Here is a 15,051-nt window from a genome sequence, read left to right as displayed (position 1 = left end):
ATTACCTCCACTTCCCCTATTTGCTCTGTGTTCAGAACATTCCATTTTCCAGGTTCCCATGCCAAATGGCTTTCTGGTGATTTTGGCCAATAAGAGGTGCATGTGGAAGACTGAGGAGGAAGGAAAAGGAGGAAGGGAATCAGGCTTTACTCCCTCCCTCCACTGCCTCAGGCCGATTTCCAACTTCTTCATCAATAGCTCTCACCAAAGTCTTCTCCCTAGATCTTCCAGAACCTGACAAAAGGCCCCAGGTCCTCGATTGTGGTCACACTACCTCCTTCAATTGTCCCCTCACACATAGACAAGGCAATGTCTTCCTGCTGTTCCTAATCCATCTATTGCCTTAGTGTCCTACTTGACTTTTCCGGTCTTTTGTCATCGATGGACACTGTTCCCTATATTCAGTTCCCTCTCTTCAAAGATACAGAGTGGTTTCTGCTTCCGTGGGTTTGAACTAATATATGGTAGTAAATTCCCTCTCGAAAACATGAATGTAATAGAATCAGGGCCCAGATATCCAAAACAGCTATCACTAGAGTCAAAAGTAAGTAGAACTTCACAGGGGCACATAGTAGCTCCAACTGCAAAAGTAGATGACTAAAGACAAAAATTATCACAATACTTTCAGGGCTGAATTTTTCAGATAGAAAATATTGCTGCCACTGTCTCCATTTCCAGACTGATTCACTTACACAATGCAATCCTTGTGCATAAGCCAAGCTTGTGTGTGTCAAGAAGTAGCGATGCTGTAAGACACAATGATCTAACTTTGGGGTTTACACAAATAAGCTAAGGGGCCAGTTTAAAAAAGTAAAATGTATATGCTCCAACTTCAAACATTTAGAAGTTCTAGGTGAGGCCCCTAATCTGCATTTCAGTACACCAAGTGATTCTGACACCCATATTCCATGGACTACCTGCTGAGAAACTCAATATGATCAGTGGTCTCCAGAAGGTTATTTCAATGTTCTTGGCCTCAGCTTCCCCATCTGTCACATAGGAATGGATACAACAACCTCAAAATATGCCATAGGATTGAAAACCTCCTATATTACAAAGCATCCGGTCTATGCGGGGTAAGGATAGCAAAAGAGAAAGGGATTGCATGCATCCTACACATTAATTTTTGCTCAGTATTCAAGACAAGCATCATTCTTTGATATTCTTATTTTAACAACATATTTTAATGTCTTGGGATATTAATATTGGTGATGCAGATCTGTACTCAGAATGTGTCCCAAATTTCTTGAGTTGATACAGAATAGAAACAGTTAATCTAAGCCCAATATCAATTTAAGTTAGAAAGTCTCTACTTCTGATATAACTTAAAAAGCTATCTGACAGATAAGAGATATCAGCCGTATTTTTAAAAAATGCTTATTAACTTTGCAATTTGGTACACTAAACTAAATTTAAAAAAAAAACTCGGAATATTTAATTAAGACTAGTTGAATTATTTATGTTAAGGGAATCAGTTCATAAGGCCCAATAATCTTTGAAAAGTTACTTCTTTAGTTATAAAATGTTAAAAACTACTCTGTTAACAACTCTTCAGAAGCTAAACCTCACCATCTCCTGCCTTCCTGCCCTACCCTCAGAAATTAGCCAATTGAAGAACCAGCCAACATACACAGCAATTTAGAGATCCCTTGATAATACAGCATCCAATTGTTACTTAATCATGAATAAGATGGTTTTAAAGTGAGTTAACATGCTAATAGCATCAACATTAACAGCCCCATTTATTTTTCACATTATGTGAATAATTCGTGGGTCGAGCTCTCTGCCTGAATGGAGCTTTGTTGTCTCGCTGGGTAAATATCCCACAAATCCCACCCACTGCACAATCTGCTACACAGATATGTGCACACACTTCTGCAAAGTATTAGGGTGGGAATCAGGGTCAAGCAGAAGTAAAAATTGTGGTGCATATGAGCATGGAGACGTAAAAAGGAATAGTAGAGAATTGGAGGGAATTCTAGAAAATAAAGAGCAAATCAATTGTCTTTGTTTGGAATCTACGATTTTCAAAATCTTTTACAACCAGGAAATGTTTCCAGTGGAGAGAAAAATGTGTAATACCTCAGTGTCTCAAAGGAGGCTGGATTCAAAAGTACCAAGAAAGCCTTGGGATGGCCACCATGCCACAGGTTTGGAAATAGAGAATTTGACAGCTATAGGTAGTTACAGACATCTATGAATAGGGGAGAGGGATCGCAGTAATCAAGTGTCCCAAGTCCAGTGCTTTCCACAAAGAACACTGGCAATAGAGGTCCACACATAAGGGAGCAGACTTTGTGTCCAAGTCCGCATCCTTGATCAGTGAAGATGCAGTAACAAGGCAGATCTTCCTTCCCTCTGCCCTTCCTTAGAACGGAAGGCTGTTCTACAGCTATATGGAAGCTTCTATACTTCTGAGACTCTGCATAAGTCTAGAATTCCAAAGACAAATTCAAAATGAGAATATAGGTTGAAATAAGAAATGTAAGGGAAACTATGCTACAACTAGATCAGGTAAGTCAACGAAGCAGGAAAATTAAATGTCAAAGAAATATCCATCCAACCACTGACCCACTATCTGCCTGAATAACTAGAAAGATAGAACTAATGAAAACTGAGCTTAGATCTGCAAAATGTAAGTTATTTCTGTGTCTTCCATGAAAGACAAAGAGAACCAATGTTAGGGACCTGACTAGCTATTTTTCAGAAACTCTTTAACAACAGGCCAATAACACAGTAGCCAGTTAATGTTAGATACGCAGTGGAAACCACACCACCAACATATCCATCTAATTGTTCAAACATTATTATCAAGACAATCACAAATGATATGATAACGTTATTAAATGCTATCGCTCAACTAAGAATTTTCTGGAAATTTGTTCACTGATAGCCTATGGTGTGGGTAAAGCAAATAAGTTCTATTAAAATGGTCACTTAGTGACCTGGAAGAATCCCCGATGTTGCTGGGTTCCCTGCAGAAGACAGACCAGAGACAGGAAGCTACAAATTGCCTTTGGTCTAACTACTGATATAGTAAAGTTCTAACTAGTAATTATTTTTCCTGTATTAGCAGTGCACACACATACAGACACACAAATACCCTTGCTAATAGATTCTAGGAACACAATTACACTTGGGTAGGGGTCTTCCGAACAGTCTGTCAACTATCTAACCTGAAAACAGCCAGCTTCCCTGCAAAGACAATCAGTACTTTCCATTCCATCTGCACATACTTAATATAATGATTATAATGTATACTATCAAAACAACTAACATTGAGCCCTTACTATGTTCTAGGCACTATGAAAGGTGTTTTATATATAATATCTCATTGAATCTTTACAATAGCCTTTTGAAACAAGCCAAGAAGTTCTTATAATTCCCACAGTATCAGTAGACAATCAAAACTCATGAGTCTCGAGTGCATTAACCCAGGATTGCCACGCTAGCAAAGACAAAAGAAGACCTGAATCCAGCCTTTTAGGTCTAGACCAGTGTTCTTTACACTATCACATAATTTTTTTAGTAAACATTATTTATTTCCATTTTTTTCTCCATTGTACTTTACACTATTTTCTTAGCTTTCTATTTTGAAAACAGATTCACAGGCCAAAGGGTACAAAGTTGAGTTATATTTAATGAATAAGTCTAAACATCTAATGCACAGCATGAGGATGGTAGTTAATAATATTGTACTCTGAAAATTTGCTAAGAGCGCAGCTTTTAGGTGTTCTTACCACACACAAACACACATTGACTATGTGAAATAATAAATATGCTAATTGGATTGAGTGTAATAATCATTTCACTACGTGTGTATATGTATTTATATATTATACATGTTATATATATTTATATATATAATTTCACTGTGTGTGTGTGTATATATATATCAAAACATCATGTTGTATGACTTGAATATATACAACTGAAAAAAGATTCACAGGAAGTTCCAAGAAACATACAGGGGAGTCCTATGTACCCTTCACCCGGTTTCCCCCAAGGGTAACATCTTGCCTAACCACCCTAGAATACCAAAATCAGGAAGCTGACATTGATATAATCCACAGAACTTATTCAGATTTCACCAATTATGCATGCACTCATTTGTGTGTGTTCACATAACTCAGTGACATTTTATCACACGTGTGGTTCCAAGTGGCTACCACCACAATCAGGATTTCCAACATCATCACAATGATCCCTCAGCTAGCCCTTTCATAGACACACCTACACCCTCCCCTTCATCCCAAACCCCTGAAAACCACGAATTTGCTCTCTGTTTCTGTAATTATGTTTCTCAGTATTTGTAATTCATTTCAATATTCCTAATTATATGACCAAAGTCATATTTTAAATATCACGTAGTATATACCCTTTTGAGGTTGGCATTTTTCACTCAACATCATTCCCTGGAACTTAATCCAAGTTACTGTAGGGATCAATAGCTCACTCCCATTTATTGCTGAATAGTATTTCACGGTATGGTTGTGCCAGTTTGTCTAGCCATACATCCATTAAAGAATATTTGGTGGTTTTTAGCTTGGGGCTCTTGAAAATAAAGCTGCTATCACATTCGAGAACAAGTTTCTCCATGAAAATAAGTTTTCATTTCTCTGAAATAAATGGCCAAGCATGCAACTGCTAGGTTGTATGGCAAGTCCATTTTATGAAGGTTTACGAAGAACTGCCAAATGATTTTCAGAGCAGCTGTACCAGCTTACATTCCTAGCAGCAATGTGCAAGTGATCTGGTTTCTCTGCACTCTTGACTAGCATTTGGTGTTATCATTATTTTTCACTTTATCCTTTCTCATAGGTATGTGGTAATGTCTCACTGTGGTTTTTTTTGTTTTTTTGGTTTTTTGGTTTTTTTTGAGATGGAGTCTCCCTCTGTCACCCAGACTGGAGTGCAGTGGTACAATCTCAGCTCACTGCAACCTCTGCCTCCCAGGTTCAAGTGATTCTCCTGCCTCAGCCTTCTGGGTAGCTGAGGTTACAGGCACCCACCACCATGCCCGGCTAATTTTTGTATTTTTAGTAGAGTCGGGGTTTTGCCATGATGGCCAGGCTGGTCTCGAACACCTGACCTCAAGTCATCCACTTGCCTTGGTCTCCCAAAGTGCTGGGATTACAGGTGTGAGTCACCGGGTCCAGCCTCATTGTGGTTTCAGTTTGCATTCCCTAATGATTAACGAAGTTGGATATCTTCTTGCATCATGAAATATCAGTCTGTGTTTTATCCATTTTCTAATAGAATGTTTATTTTTTGAGAGTGGAGAGTTTCCTATATATTCTAGATTCAAGTCCTTTGTAGAACACGTGATTGCCCACAGACTTGGATACTTGTCTGTAATACCTGGGTAAGGGCTTTAAAAATGAAATTCCATCATGTTGTAGCTCATGGAATTAAATGTATCAGGAATGTAAACACTCACTGTGCATAATGAAATTCCATCATGTTGTAGCTCATGGAATTAAATGTATCAGGAATGTAGACACTCACCGTGCACTTCGTCGGGGATCCAGCAGAAAGCCTGGGCCTGGCTTTCACAGAAGCAAAAACTAGAGACATTAGACCAAGGATATTCAAGCACAGAACTGTGAGGTGTGGACAGCACCTGCGAGGAGGGTGTGGCCTGAGGGAGATGCTCTAGGGTGGGCTCCAGGGTTCCTCCTCACCCCATCGCCCTGCCTCTCGCCTGCGGGGCTTCTCGCCATCTGTGCAGCTCACGCGCCACCTTGTGGGCCCTGCGAGCTCAGCAGGACCCCGCAGAAAGCAGGCTCATGCTTGGAAAACTTACCTGGTGTGTTCTCACCCAAGCTGGTCTCCAGGAATGATCTGTGCACCACACTGTCTACCCTTGCGACATTCATCTCCTACAACTGCTTCCAAGAGGAAAATTAGTTTGGGTAGTAATCACTGGTTTATTCTTTGTGATTGATAAACCACCAGAAGGGTGGGAGATAGCTGAGAGGCCCCAAACGGCAGGGGAATCCCGTAACTACACTCACCCAGGCCTACGGGTCTCCTCCTGTGGCTGCATGCTCGCTCTACAGAGTGCTACTTGGCAGATGGAGCTCACCTGCCCAGCAGGACATTCACCTTGAGGAAGGGGATCTCAGGGCAGCCTTTCTTTGACTATTAGGATAGAGGCTGCAATGGGCTTTTCTCCTGGTGTTGCCACTGATGTGTGCTGTGTTGCAAGAGCATGCACCAGGAAAGGCCAAGCTCAATTCCTGTCTCATTTTAAACAATCAGAATGTAAGAACCAAGGGAAACAGTGACTGCATTAACTTTTCCTTTTGAATGAAAATAAAGATTTGTATCTGACACAGGCTTAACCAATAGCACAAACATTTAAAATGGCAGCTGTCATCATAATTAGATCATCTAGCCCAGGAGCTTTTCTTTAAATAAAAGCTTATATTGCAACCCAAACATGTAAGGAACATAAATGTGGTGGGAAGCAGGAAGAGGGGAAGAGAGTATGAGCCCAGGGGCCCCCAAGACCTCTCAACGGCAGATCCAGAAGAACTGAGAAACCCACTACCATGTTGTAAATGGTAAAAGGGATCCAGAAATGATGACCTCCCAAAAGACACATGACTAATTAGGGCAGAACCAGGATTAGAATCCAAGTTACTTACCTGGTTCCTCATGAAACCTTCATGCTAAATATTTGGTGTCTCAATACCTTGTTTCAATGGACTCTTCATGCCAGAGATCAAGGTGTTTCTTTATGGGGCATGAAACAGCATTGTCACTTTCTCCAAGTTTAGCAAAAAGCTGAAACCGTAAAAGGAGGCATCATGCCATACAGGAAAGTACCCACAGGCCGTTTTTCTAAGGTCTCCAGGAGCCCAGCCTGGGTTCTCACTGCCGCACCCTCCCAGACACAGAAAAGGAAACTGTTACAGGCATTCCTTCCCTTTGGTCTTTGCCTTCGGTGAGTCTGTGGAGAAAAGCCTTTGCCACCACACAACAGCCCCAAATTTTCCTATTCTTCTCCATCAGTGGATCACTATGGAGACGCTGAAACAGCTGAGCACAAACTACAGCTCTGAGGGAAGGGCTCAGACGGACAATTCTGAGGGTGAAGGAGGGAATTCATCTACCCAGAGGGCAGAGGGAGGGATAAGGGGTCATGCAGGAGAGGGGCTTCAATGACGGGAAAGCACAGAAGTTCTGCCTCCCAGGATGGAGAACAGATAGTTAGAAAAGGGATGAACACTGCACAGTGACAGCTGAGTTCCAGGCCTTTACCTTTTGCTGACAGCCAGGCCTGGGGGAGCAAGTCCTATCTTGGGAGGAAATCAGATGTCTACCTTCTGGCCATTTGCCTGTGGCCCAGAGAATTAATATCAGACAATTTCTTTTTAGCAGACTTTTGCAAACTCCACCAAATTGACAGATACGAATTTCTTTTCTTCAGGATTGCTCTTTCTAATCCAATCAACGGAAGATGCTGAGTCATGGCAGAACCTGAATCACAGCATTTGCAGAGAGGAGCACAGAGCAGTGGACCTGGACCGTACATGAAGTGGACACCAAGCCTGATCAGAAAGAGTATGTTCTACTTTCACGACCTTGGGTCTCCAAGAAGTACAGCTCCCTGTGTAAAGAGGGCTTTCAATCCCTTGTCATCACCAGAGTTTGGAACCAATTATATTTCACCTGGCCCCAGAGGTACCTATGTTAATTAAGACAACAGCAGCTGCTAAATAGCTCACCCTTGAAACCTCAGTGGTCTAACTCAATAAAAGTTTGTCACCCAGGTAAAGTCCAAAAGGAATGTTGCTGGTCATTGAGTGACGTTCCTTGAAGTGATACTTTATAAATCAAGATTCCTTCCGTTCTATGTCACTTTCAGTTACCACCCACAGTTTCAGAATTCACGTGGGAAGGTAAAAGAACGTGAATAATTGCCCTGGGGATGCTCGGATGGGCCAGGCCTTGAAGTGGTGCATGCCAATTTCACTCGCATTCTATTGGCTAGAAAGTAGTCATATGACCAGACTGAACTGCAAGGGATTCTGGGAGATGTAGTCCAACTGCCCAGGAAGAGGGCGCCAACACAAGGCAGTCTCAGAAGTCACATGGTCACTTTGGTATAATTTTCCCTGGTAAATTTTTCTGAGGCTACTATGGACATCCTGGACTTCTGTGCAGAAAAATGTGTAAAAGTACTTGCATAATGCCTTTCCAGAACCTGCCAGTGATGTTATTTGAAATACTTAATTTTAGAGAACAGGGGAATATATCAGTAAACCATTTTAATTGTGTACTACTTTAGAACTTGCAAAATGATTTCTCATTCTTTCATTTGATTTTCTTAGCGCTCTTCTCTCAGTGTCTATAAGATTCATTCAGTCAGGAAATATTAACTGATTTCCCATTTTGCCAGGCTCTGGTCTGGGCACTAGGGATATAGTGGTGAAAAGAAAAAAGACCGCTGCACTCATTTTTCCTGCATCCAAGGAAAAGCAGCTTATATTTACAAGTTTCAGGGGCTAAGAATCCCAAAAAACAAAACTAGGATGAAATGATGGAGGATAAGATCACATGGGGTAAAGTAAGTGTTAAAATGTTCTCGGGATTTTGTTTTAATCAGTGTGGTAAGATGACAGACATAGAGACAACTGCCTTGAAAAAAGAGTTTATTACTCACAGTTCCCTAGAGGGGGATGCCATGCCCTGCAGTGCCACATAGGGAAGCACCAGGATTGGCCAGGAGGCAGTGCAAACAAGGAGAAAGCATGGGCAAGAGCCATTATTTTAAATTTCACAGGAAAGAGTGAGGGGGTTAGGCTGGGCAGGCAAAGCAAGTTTAGGATTGGATACTTTGGATAATTTCAGTGGGCTTTTGACTATAGCAATAGTCCTGAGTTGTCTGGTACCTGGCCCTGGGATGACTTAGGGCAGGAGGAATATTGGCTTGGTGTGTGACTTAGATAAAGGAAGTGGTTGAGGCATGGGTTTTGGATTGGTTGGTTTGCATATGGGCATGCTTAACATGGAAACCCCATCTCTACTAAAAATACAAAAATTAGCCAGGCACGGTGGCACATGCCTGTAATCCCAGCTACTTGGGAGTCTGAGACGCGAGAATCACTTGAACCCAGGAGGTGGAGGTTGCAGTGAGCCAAGATTGAAATTGTGCCACTGTACTCCAGCGTGAGGGACAGAACAAGACTCCATCTCAAAAAAAAGAAAGAAAAGAAAAAAGAAAAGAAAGGAAAAGAAAGAAAGAAAGAAAGAAAGAAAGAAAGAAAGAAAGAAAGAAAGAAAGAAAGAAAGAAAGAAAGAAAGAGAAAGAAAGAAGGAAAGAAAGAAGGAAAGGAAGGAAAGGAAGGAAGGAAGGAAGGAAGGAAGGAAGGAAGGAAAAAGAAAGAAAGAAAGAAAGAAAGAAAGAAAGAAAGAAAGAAAGAAAGAAAGAAAGAAAGGAAGGAAGGAAGGAAGGAAGGAAGGAAGGAAGGAAGGAAGGAAGGAAGGAAGGAAGGAAGGAAGGGGCATTCTTGCAGGCAAGTTGTTTCCTATTCCTCGGAGCCAGCCCTGGAGGGGCAGTTTCTCCAGGATAAGCAAAGCCCCAAGATGTCAAAACATCATAAAACACAGAAAATAAAAACATGATTAATACAATGCAGCAGTGGGCACACAAACTTAGAATGGAGGGTCAGCAAAGGCTTTCTTGAGAAGTTGGTATTGGAGATGAGATCAGAATCGCATGAAGATGCCAGCCACACAGAGATCCAGAGGAAGAGCACACCAGGCAAAAGCACAAGGCAAGCACAAGCTTAGCCCAGTCCAAGAGGAGGGAAAGGGCCAGCATGGCTGCAGTAGGGAGTGAAGAAAGGGTAGTAGAAGATGAGACCAGACAGGCAGAACTCTAGAGGCCACAGCAGGACTTTGGGTTTTATTAGGACTGCAATAGGAAGCTATTAAAGGGTTTTGCACAGAGCCATGTCATCTGATTTGCATTTTTAAAAGGTCACTCTGACTGGTGAGGAGAACAGATTGCATACGGGCACCAGTGGGAAGCAGTGAGATGAGTCAAGCAGGGCGTGCACTAAAGCATCACCTGAGAAGTAAGACACAGCTCCTTCCGCTTTGTCTGTCTAACCCTGACACTCTGGCATGCCTGTACTTTATGTGGCTTGGCTCAAACGTGACCTTTGTTTGAAACATATCATCGTTTATCACTTTTTTTTCATAAATCATTCTCAAAGTGATCCTCCCACACTTTTCTTGCCTGTCATCCTATTGATGGTAAGAAGGACCCCAGCTGAGAACTCTCTATGGATTGTCCAGTGTGTGCGTCCAAGTGTTTGGTAACTCTGGGAGATATAAATAAAGTTTATTGGATAATGGTCCTAACCTATAAAGAACTGAAAAATTCTACTGCAAACCCAAGAGAATATGCATAACTCAAAGGAAGAGAGATTATCCCTAAGATAGAGAGCTCCATCCTAGATGACTCAGAGCAGGATTCACGAGGAGGTAAGACATAAGCTGATCTGTAAAGAGTTGGAATTGTACTTCTTGAACCTCAGAGCACTGAAGATAGGCAGAATATCCCAGAGCCTATCACCCATTCACACTGCAACAGAAAAACATTTTTTTCATAAAGAATTGAAAGGAGTATAACAGAAAAAATGCTATTATAAACTGTCAAGTTCCAGTTTGATGACTTGCTTATGATTTATTTCATAACAGAAAAATATAAAGGGGTATAAACCATTATAAATGTTAAAAATAATTCAGTGATTTTAAAAGACTTACCTTGATCATAAGTTATATATTATTTAAATAGCACAAATTCACAGGCTTGTCAAAGTTGAAGAGGTATCATACTCAAAAATTGCAGAATGGGGCATTCTATGCGTCTATTACACAATAGGAGAATGGCCAATTCCTATTTGTACCACAGTATGCACACATTTTAAATTTCAGATTGTGGAAAAGCATAAGTCAAAAAATACTGTTGACTCAAATACACATCAGTCACTCTACTTTGAAGAGGTAACCAATCAGTTGAAGCTAAACAAATTGTAATTTATAATCAAACAGCAGCAATTAAAGCCCATGACCAACTCAAGGCAACACAAATGAGACACCAATAACATATCTACTTGCAGAGAAAGGATGTATCTGTGTGGGCACACACATAGAAGCATGCGGTGACCTTAGAAAGACACAATCTTCTTAGGCGATCATTGAATTACCACCCTGGAATGCTCTATTTATCTTGTGAACATTATTGGTAATTTTCCATAATAGATTTTGTGAATTGTCAGTGGGTAAGGCCTTTCATGTAAAAAGAAAAGTCTACAAAATTGCTTGTCATTTGCCTAAGAGAACCAAGGGATCAATTTGCAACTTGTCGGGAGAAAAAAGCTTCCTGCCCCTAGATGCTAATACTACCAATATGGTTCGAATATTTGTCCCCACTCAAATCTCACGTGGAACTGTAATCCCTAATACTGGAGGTGGGGCCTGGTGGGAGTTGTTTGGGTCATGGCGGCGGATCCTTCATGGCTTGGTGCTGTGTTCATGATAGTGAGTTCTCATGAGATCTGGCCATTTAAAAGTGTATGGCACCCCTTAAACACACACTCTTTCTCTCTCTCTCTTGCTCCTGCTTTCATGTAATAGGTCTGCTCCCTCTTTGCCTTCTGACATGACTGTAAGCTTCCTGAGGCCTCCCAAGAAGCTGAAGAAATGTTGGCACCAGGCTTCCTGAAAAGCCTGGAGAACCATGAGACAATTTAATCTCTTTTCTTTATAAATTTCCCAATCTTAGGTATATTTATAGAAATGCAAGAATGGTCTAACATAGAAAATTGGTACCAGGAGTGGGGCATTGCTATAAAGATATCTGAAAATGTGCAAGCAGCTTTGGAACTGGGTAATGGACAGAGGTTGAAAGAGTTTGGAAGGCTCAGAAGAAGACAGGAAGATGAGGGAAAGTTCGGAACTTCTTAGAGACGAGTTAGCTTGTTGTGACCAAAATGCTGATAGTGATATGGATAGCGAAGTCCAAGCTGAGGAGGTCTCAGATGGAAATGAGGAATTTATTGAGAAAATGAGTGAATGTCACCCTTGTTACACCTTATCAAAGAACTTGGCTGCATTCTGTTTATGTCCTAGGGATCTGTGGAACGTTGAATTTCAAAGTGATGCTTTAGGGTACTACCTGGCAGAAGAAATTTCTAGGCAGCAAAGTGTTCAAGAAGTGTTGCAGCTGCTCCTAACAGCCTACACTTAGATGTAGAAGCAAAGGAATAAGTTAAAACATATTTAAAAGAAAAGCAGAGTGTAAAAGTTTGCATACTTTGTGGCCTGGCTATGTGGCAGAGAAAGAAAAAGCTTTTTCCAGAGAGGAATTTAAGCAGGCTGTGCAACAATAACTTGCTAGAGATATTTGCATAACTAAAAGGGAGCCAAGTGCTACTATCCAACACAGTGGAGAAAAGGCCTGAAATGCATTTCAGAGACTGCACTCCAGCCTGAGTGACAGAGAGAGACCCTGTCCCAGACAAACAAACAAAGAGAAAAATAGTCAGGTGCTCACTTCCTTGGAGGAGATTTTCATGAACCCCTCAGTTTAGAGGGTTACGTACCATTTTAGAACTTGTAATGTTGTATTTTAACTGTGAATTAGCATCTCTTCTCCACTTATCCTGGCATGTTCTTGCAGCCAGGGGCTATTCTCACATCTTTAGTATCTCCAGGGCCTGCCACAGTGTCTCCTACTTATTAGATGCTCAAATCTCTGTGGAATGCATGGAAGCCTCTGTGGAATGCGTGTCCTGCCCCCAGTGCCAGAATGCATGGCTTATCATTAAGGATATGAAAAAAAAATGAGTGAAAATAAACCTCTAGGGATTTACAGAATGATTTATTTCCTGGATCTTCTGTTTAAAAAATTAATTTACTTGTTCAAACTCACAGACTGACATAAATTTTCTATGGAGCCATTCACTAAAGGGTGTTCATGCAACTACTGCCATGCAATGGAATTGCCTGAGTTTACTGATGGACAGTTTCTGATATAACATGTTTACAATGCTGAAAAATCCTTTAATAACAAATATTTTAAAACTCTGCTAAATCAAGCCATGTTTGAATGACATCAGACTTCAGCAGACCTACGCCTGCTATATAGTTACTACCCATTTTTAAGTAGTTTCATTTATATTTTAGAAAAGAAGTACCCCCTTTAAGAGATCAGTTTTACTTAAAATAGGACTAAGACTCTCAAAAGAATGTTTCTTCATCACATCATCTTTCTTAGTGAAAACAAAAATTCATCTGATACTCCCTCTGCACAGCCTCCTTCCTAACTCTGAGACCCCGGGGACAAGGGAAGCAGGGAAGATCGTCTTACTGTTACATTTTCCATGGAAGCCTCCCCTTGAATCTGTGAGTGGTGGTCTGTAAAGCAGGTGTCATAATTGCCTGGTGGGCTTACTACCGCGTGTCCCTCCCCCAGCTCTGTTGTTTTAAGATTTGACCTAGATGTTCAAGGTTCTGAGGTTGTATTTACCTTTTGGAGCAATAGGAGAATGGTTAAACCATGGGCTTTTTTCATTAGTGCCTTTTCCTGTGTGGCTACAATCCTTATCCTGGGAGCAGAAGATAAGCCCACATGGAGGTCCCAGAGCACTAAGACTACACTAAGGCAGATGCTTTGATACAAATATTTATTTTCTTCTTCCAAAGCCTGATTCACTAACCTAAACAATATCTTTATTATTTTTCTCTGGATTTGTAATCCATGTTATTAGAAAAACGAAGCCATCAGTGTTCACGTATAGGTTAAAATGTCCTTAGATTGCCCCAGGCATAAAGGGAATGGAACCATGTATTAGTCCGTTTTCATGCTGCTGATGAAGACATACCAGAGACTGGGGAATTTGGGTGGAGACACAGCCAGACCATATCAAACCAGTTTACATGTTCAAACCAGTTTACAGTTCAGTATTGACTTGACCAAAGGCCAGAGAGGTCTGTGAACCTCGAAGCTGGCTCCCACTGACTCTGAGAATCACACGTGCAGAGCCCTCCCCACCGATGCCTTGTCACCATTTGCCTTTAGAACTTAACTGCTACCCTAGGGAAATAGGGAAGGAAGAACCCCAGATTAGTATTAAAAAAACTCTTTTTTTTGAGATGGAGTCTCGCTTTGTTGCCAGGCTGGAGTGCAATAGCACAATCTCAGCTCACCGTAACCTCTGCCTCCTGGGTTCAAGCAATTCTCCTGCCTCAGCCTCCTGAGTAGCTGCGATTATAGGCGTGTGCCACCACACCCGGCTAATTTTTGTATTTTTAGTAAAGACGGGGTTTCACCATGTTGGCCAGGCTGGTCTCGAACTCCTGACCTCAAGTGATATGCCCACCTCAGCCTCCCAAAGTGCTGGGATTACAGGCATGAGCCACTGAGCCCAGCCTAATATGAAATTTCTATCACCCCAACAGAATGACATTTCAAATTAGATGTTAAATTTTGGAAATATAAGTTGCATTTTCTAGACACCTAATTTGTCAATAGAAATTTGAATCCAATAAATGAGATTTATCTAGAATCTCTAGAAATCCTCATACAGTCGTGAACTGCTTAAAACCCTACAAATAGAACCAAGGCAACCGGAGGCAGTGACTAGGACCCCTGGAGGGAATAGTGAGTTAGACCTTCAGGCATCATGGACGACTTGCAAAATCATGAGCTGTAACGAAGTTGCAGTTGGACAAATATGAGAAAATGTTTTAAATGTCCTGGGTAGATGCAGATGGAGCATGAAAAAAAGAAGAAAGGAGGCCGGGTGTGGTGGCTCATGACTGTAATCCCAGCACTTTGGGAGGCCGAGGTGGGTGGATCACGAGGTCAGGAGATTGAGACCATCCTGGCTAACACACGGTGAGACCCCGTCTCTACTAAAAATACAAAAAATTAGCTAGGCGTGATGGCGGGCACCTGTAGTCCCAGCTACTCTGGAGGCTGAGGCAGGAGGACCGCAAATCACTTGAACCCAGGAGGCAGAGGTT

The sequence above is a fragment of the Rhinopithecus bieti genome, unplaced genomic scaffold (assembly GCF_001698545.2).
Source record: "Rhinopithecus bieti isolate Rb0 unplaced genomic scaffold, ASM169854v2 scaffold_53647, whole genome shotgun sequence".
In the NCBI taxonomy this organism is placed as follows: domain Eukaryota; kingdom Metazoa; phylum Chordata; class Mammalia; order Primates; family Cercopithecidae; genus Rhinopithecus; species Rhinopithecus bieti.
Note: the sequence above shows the minus strand (reverse complement) of the source record.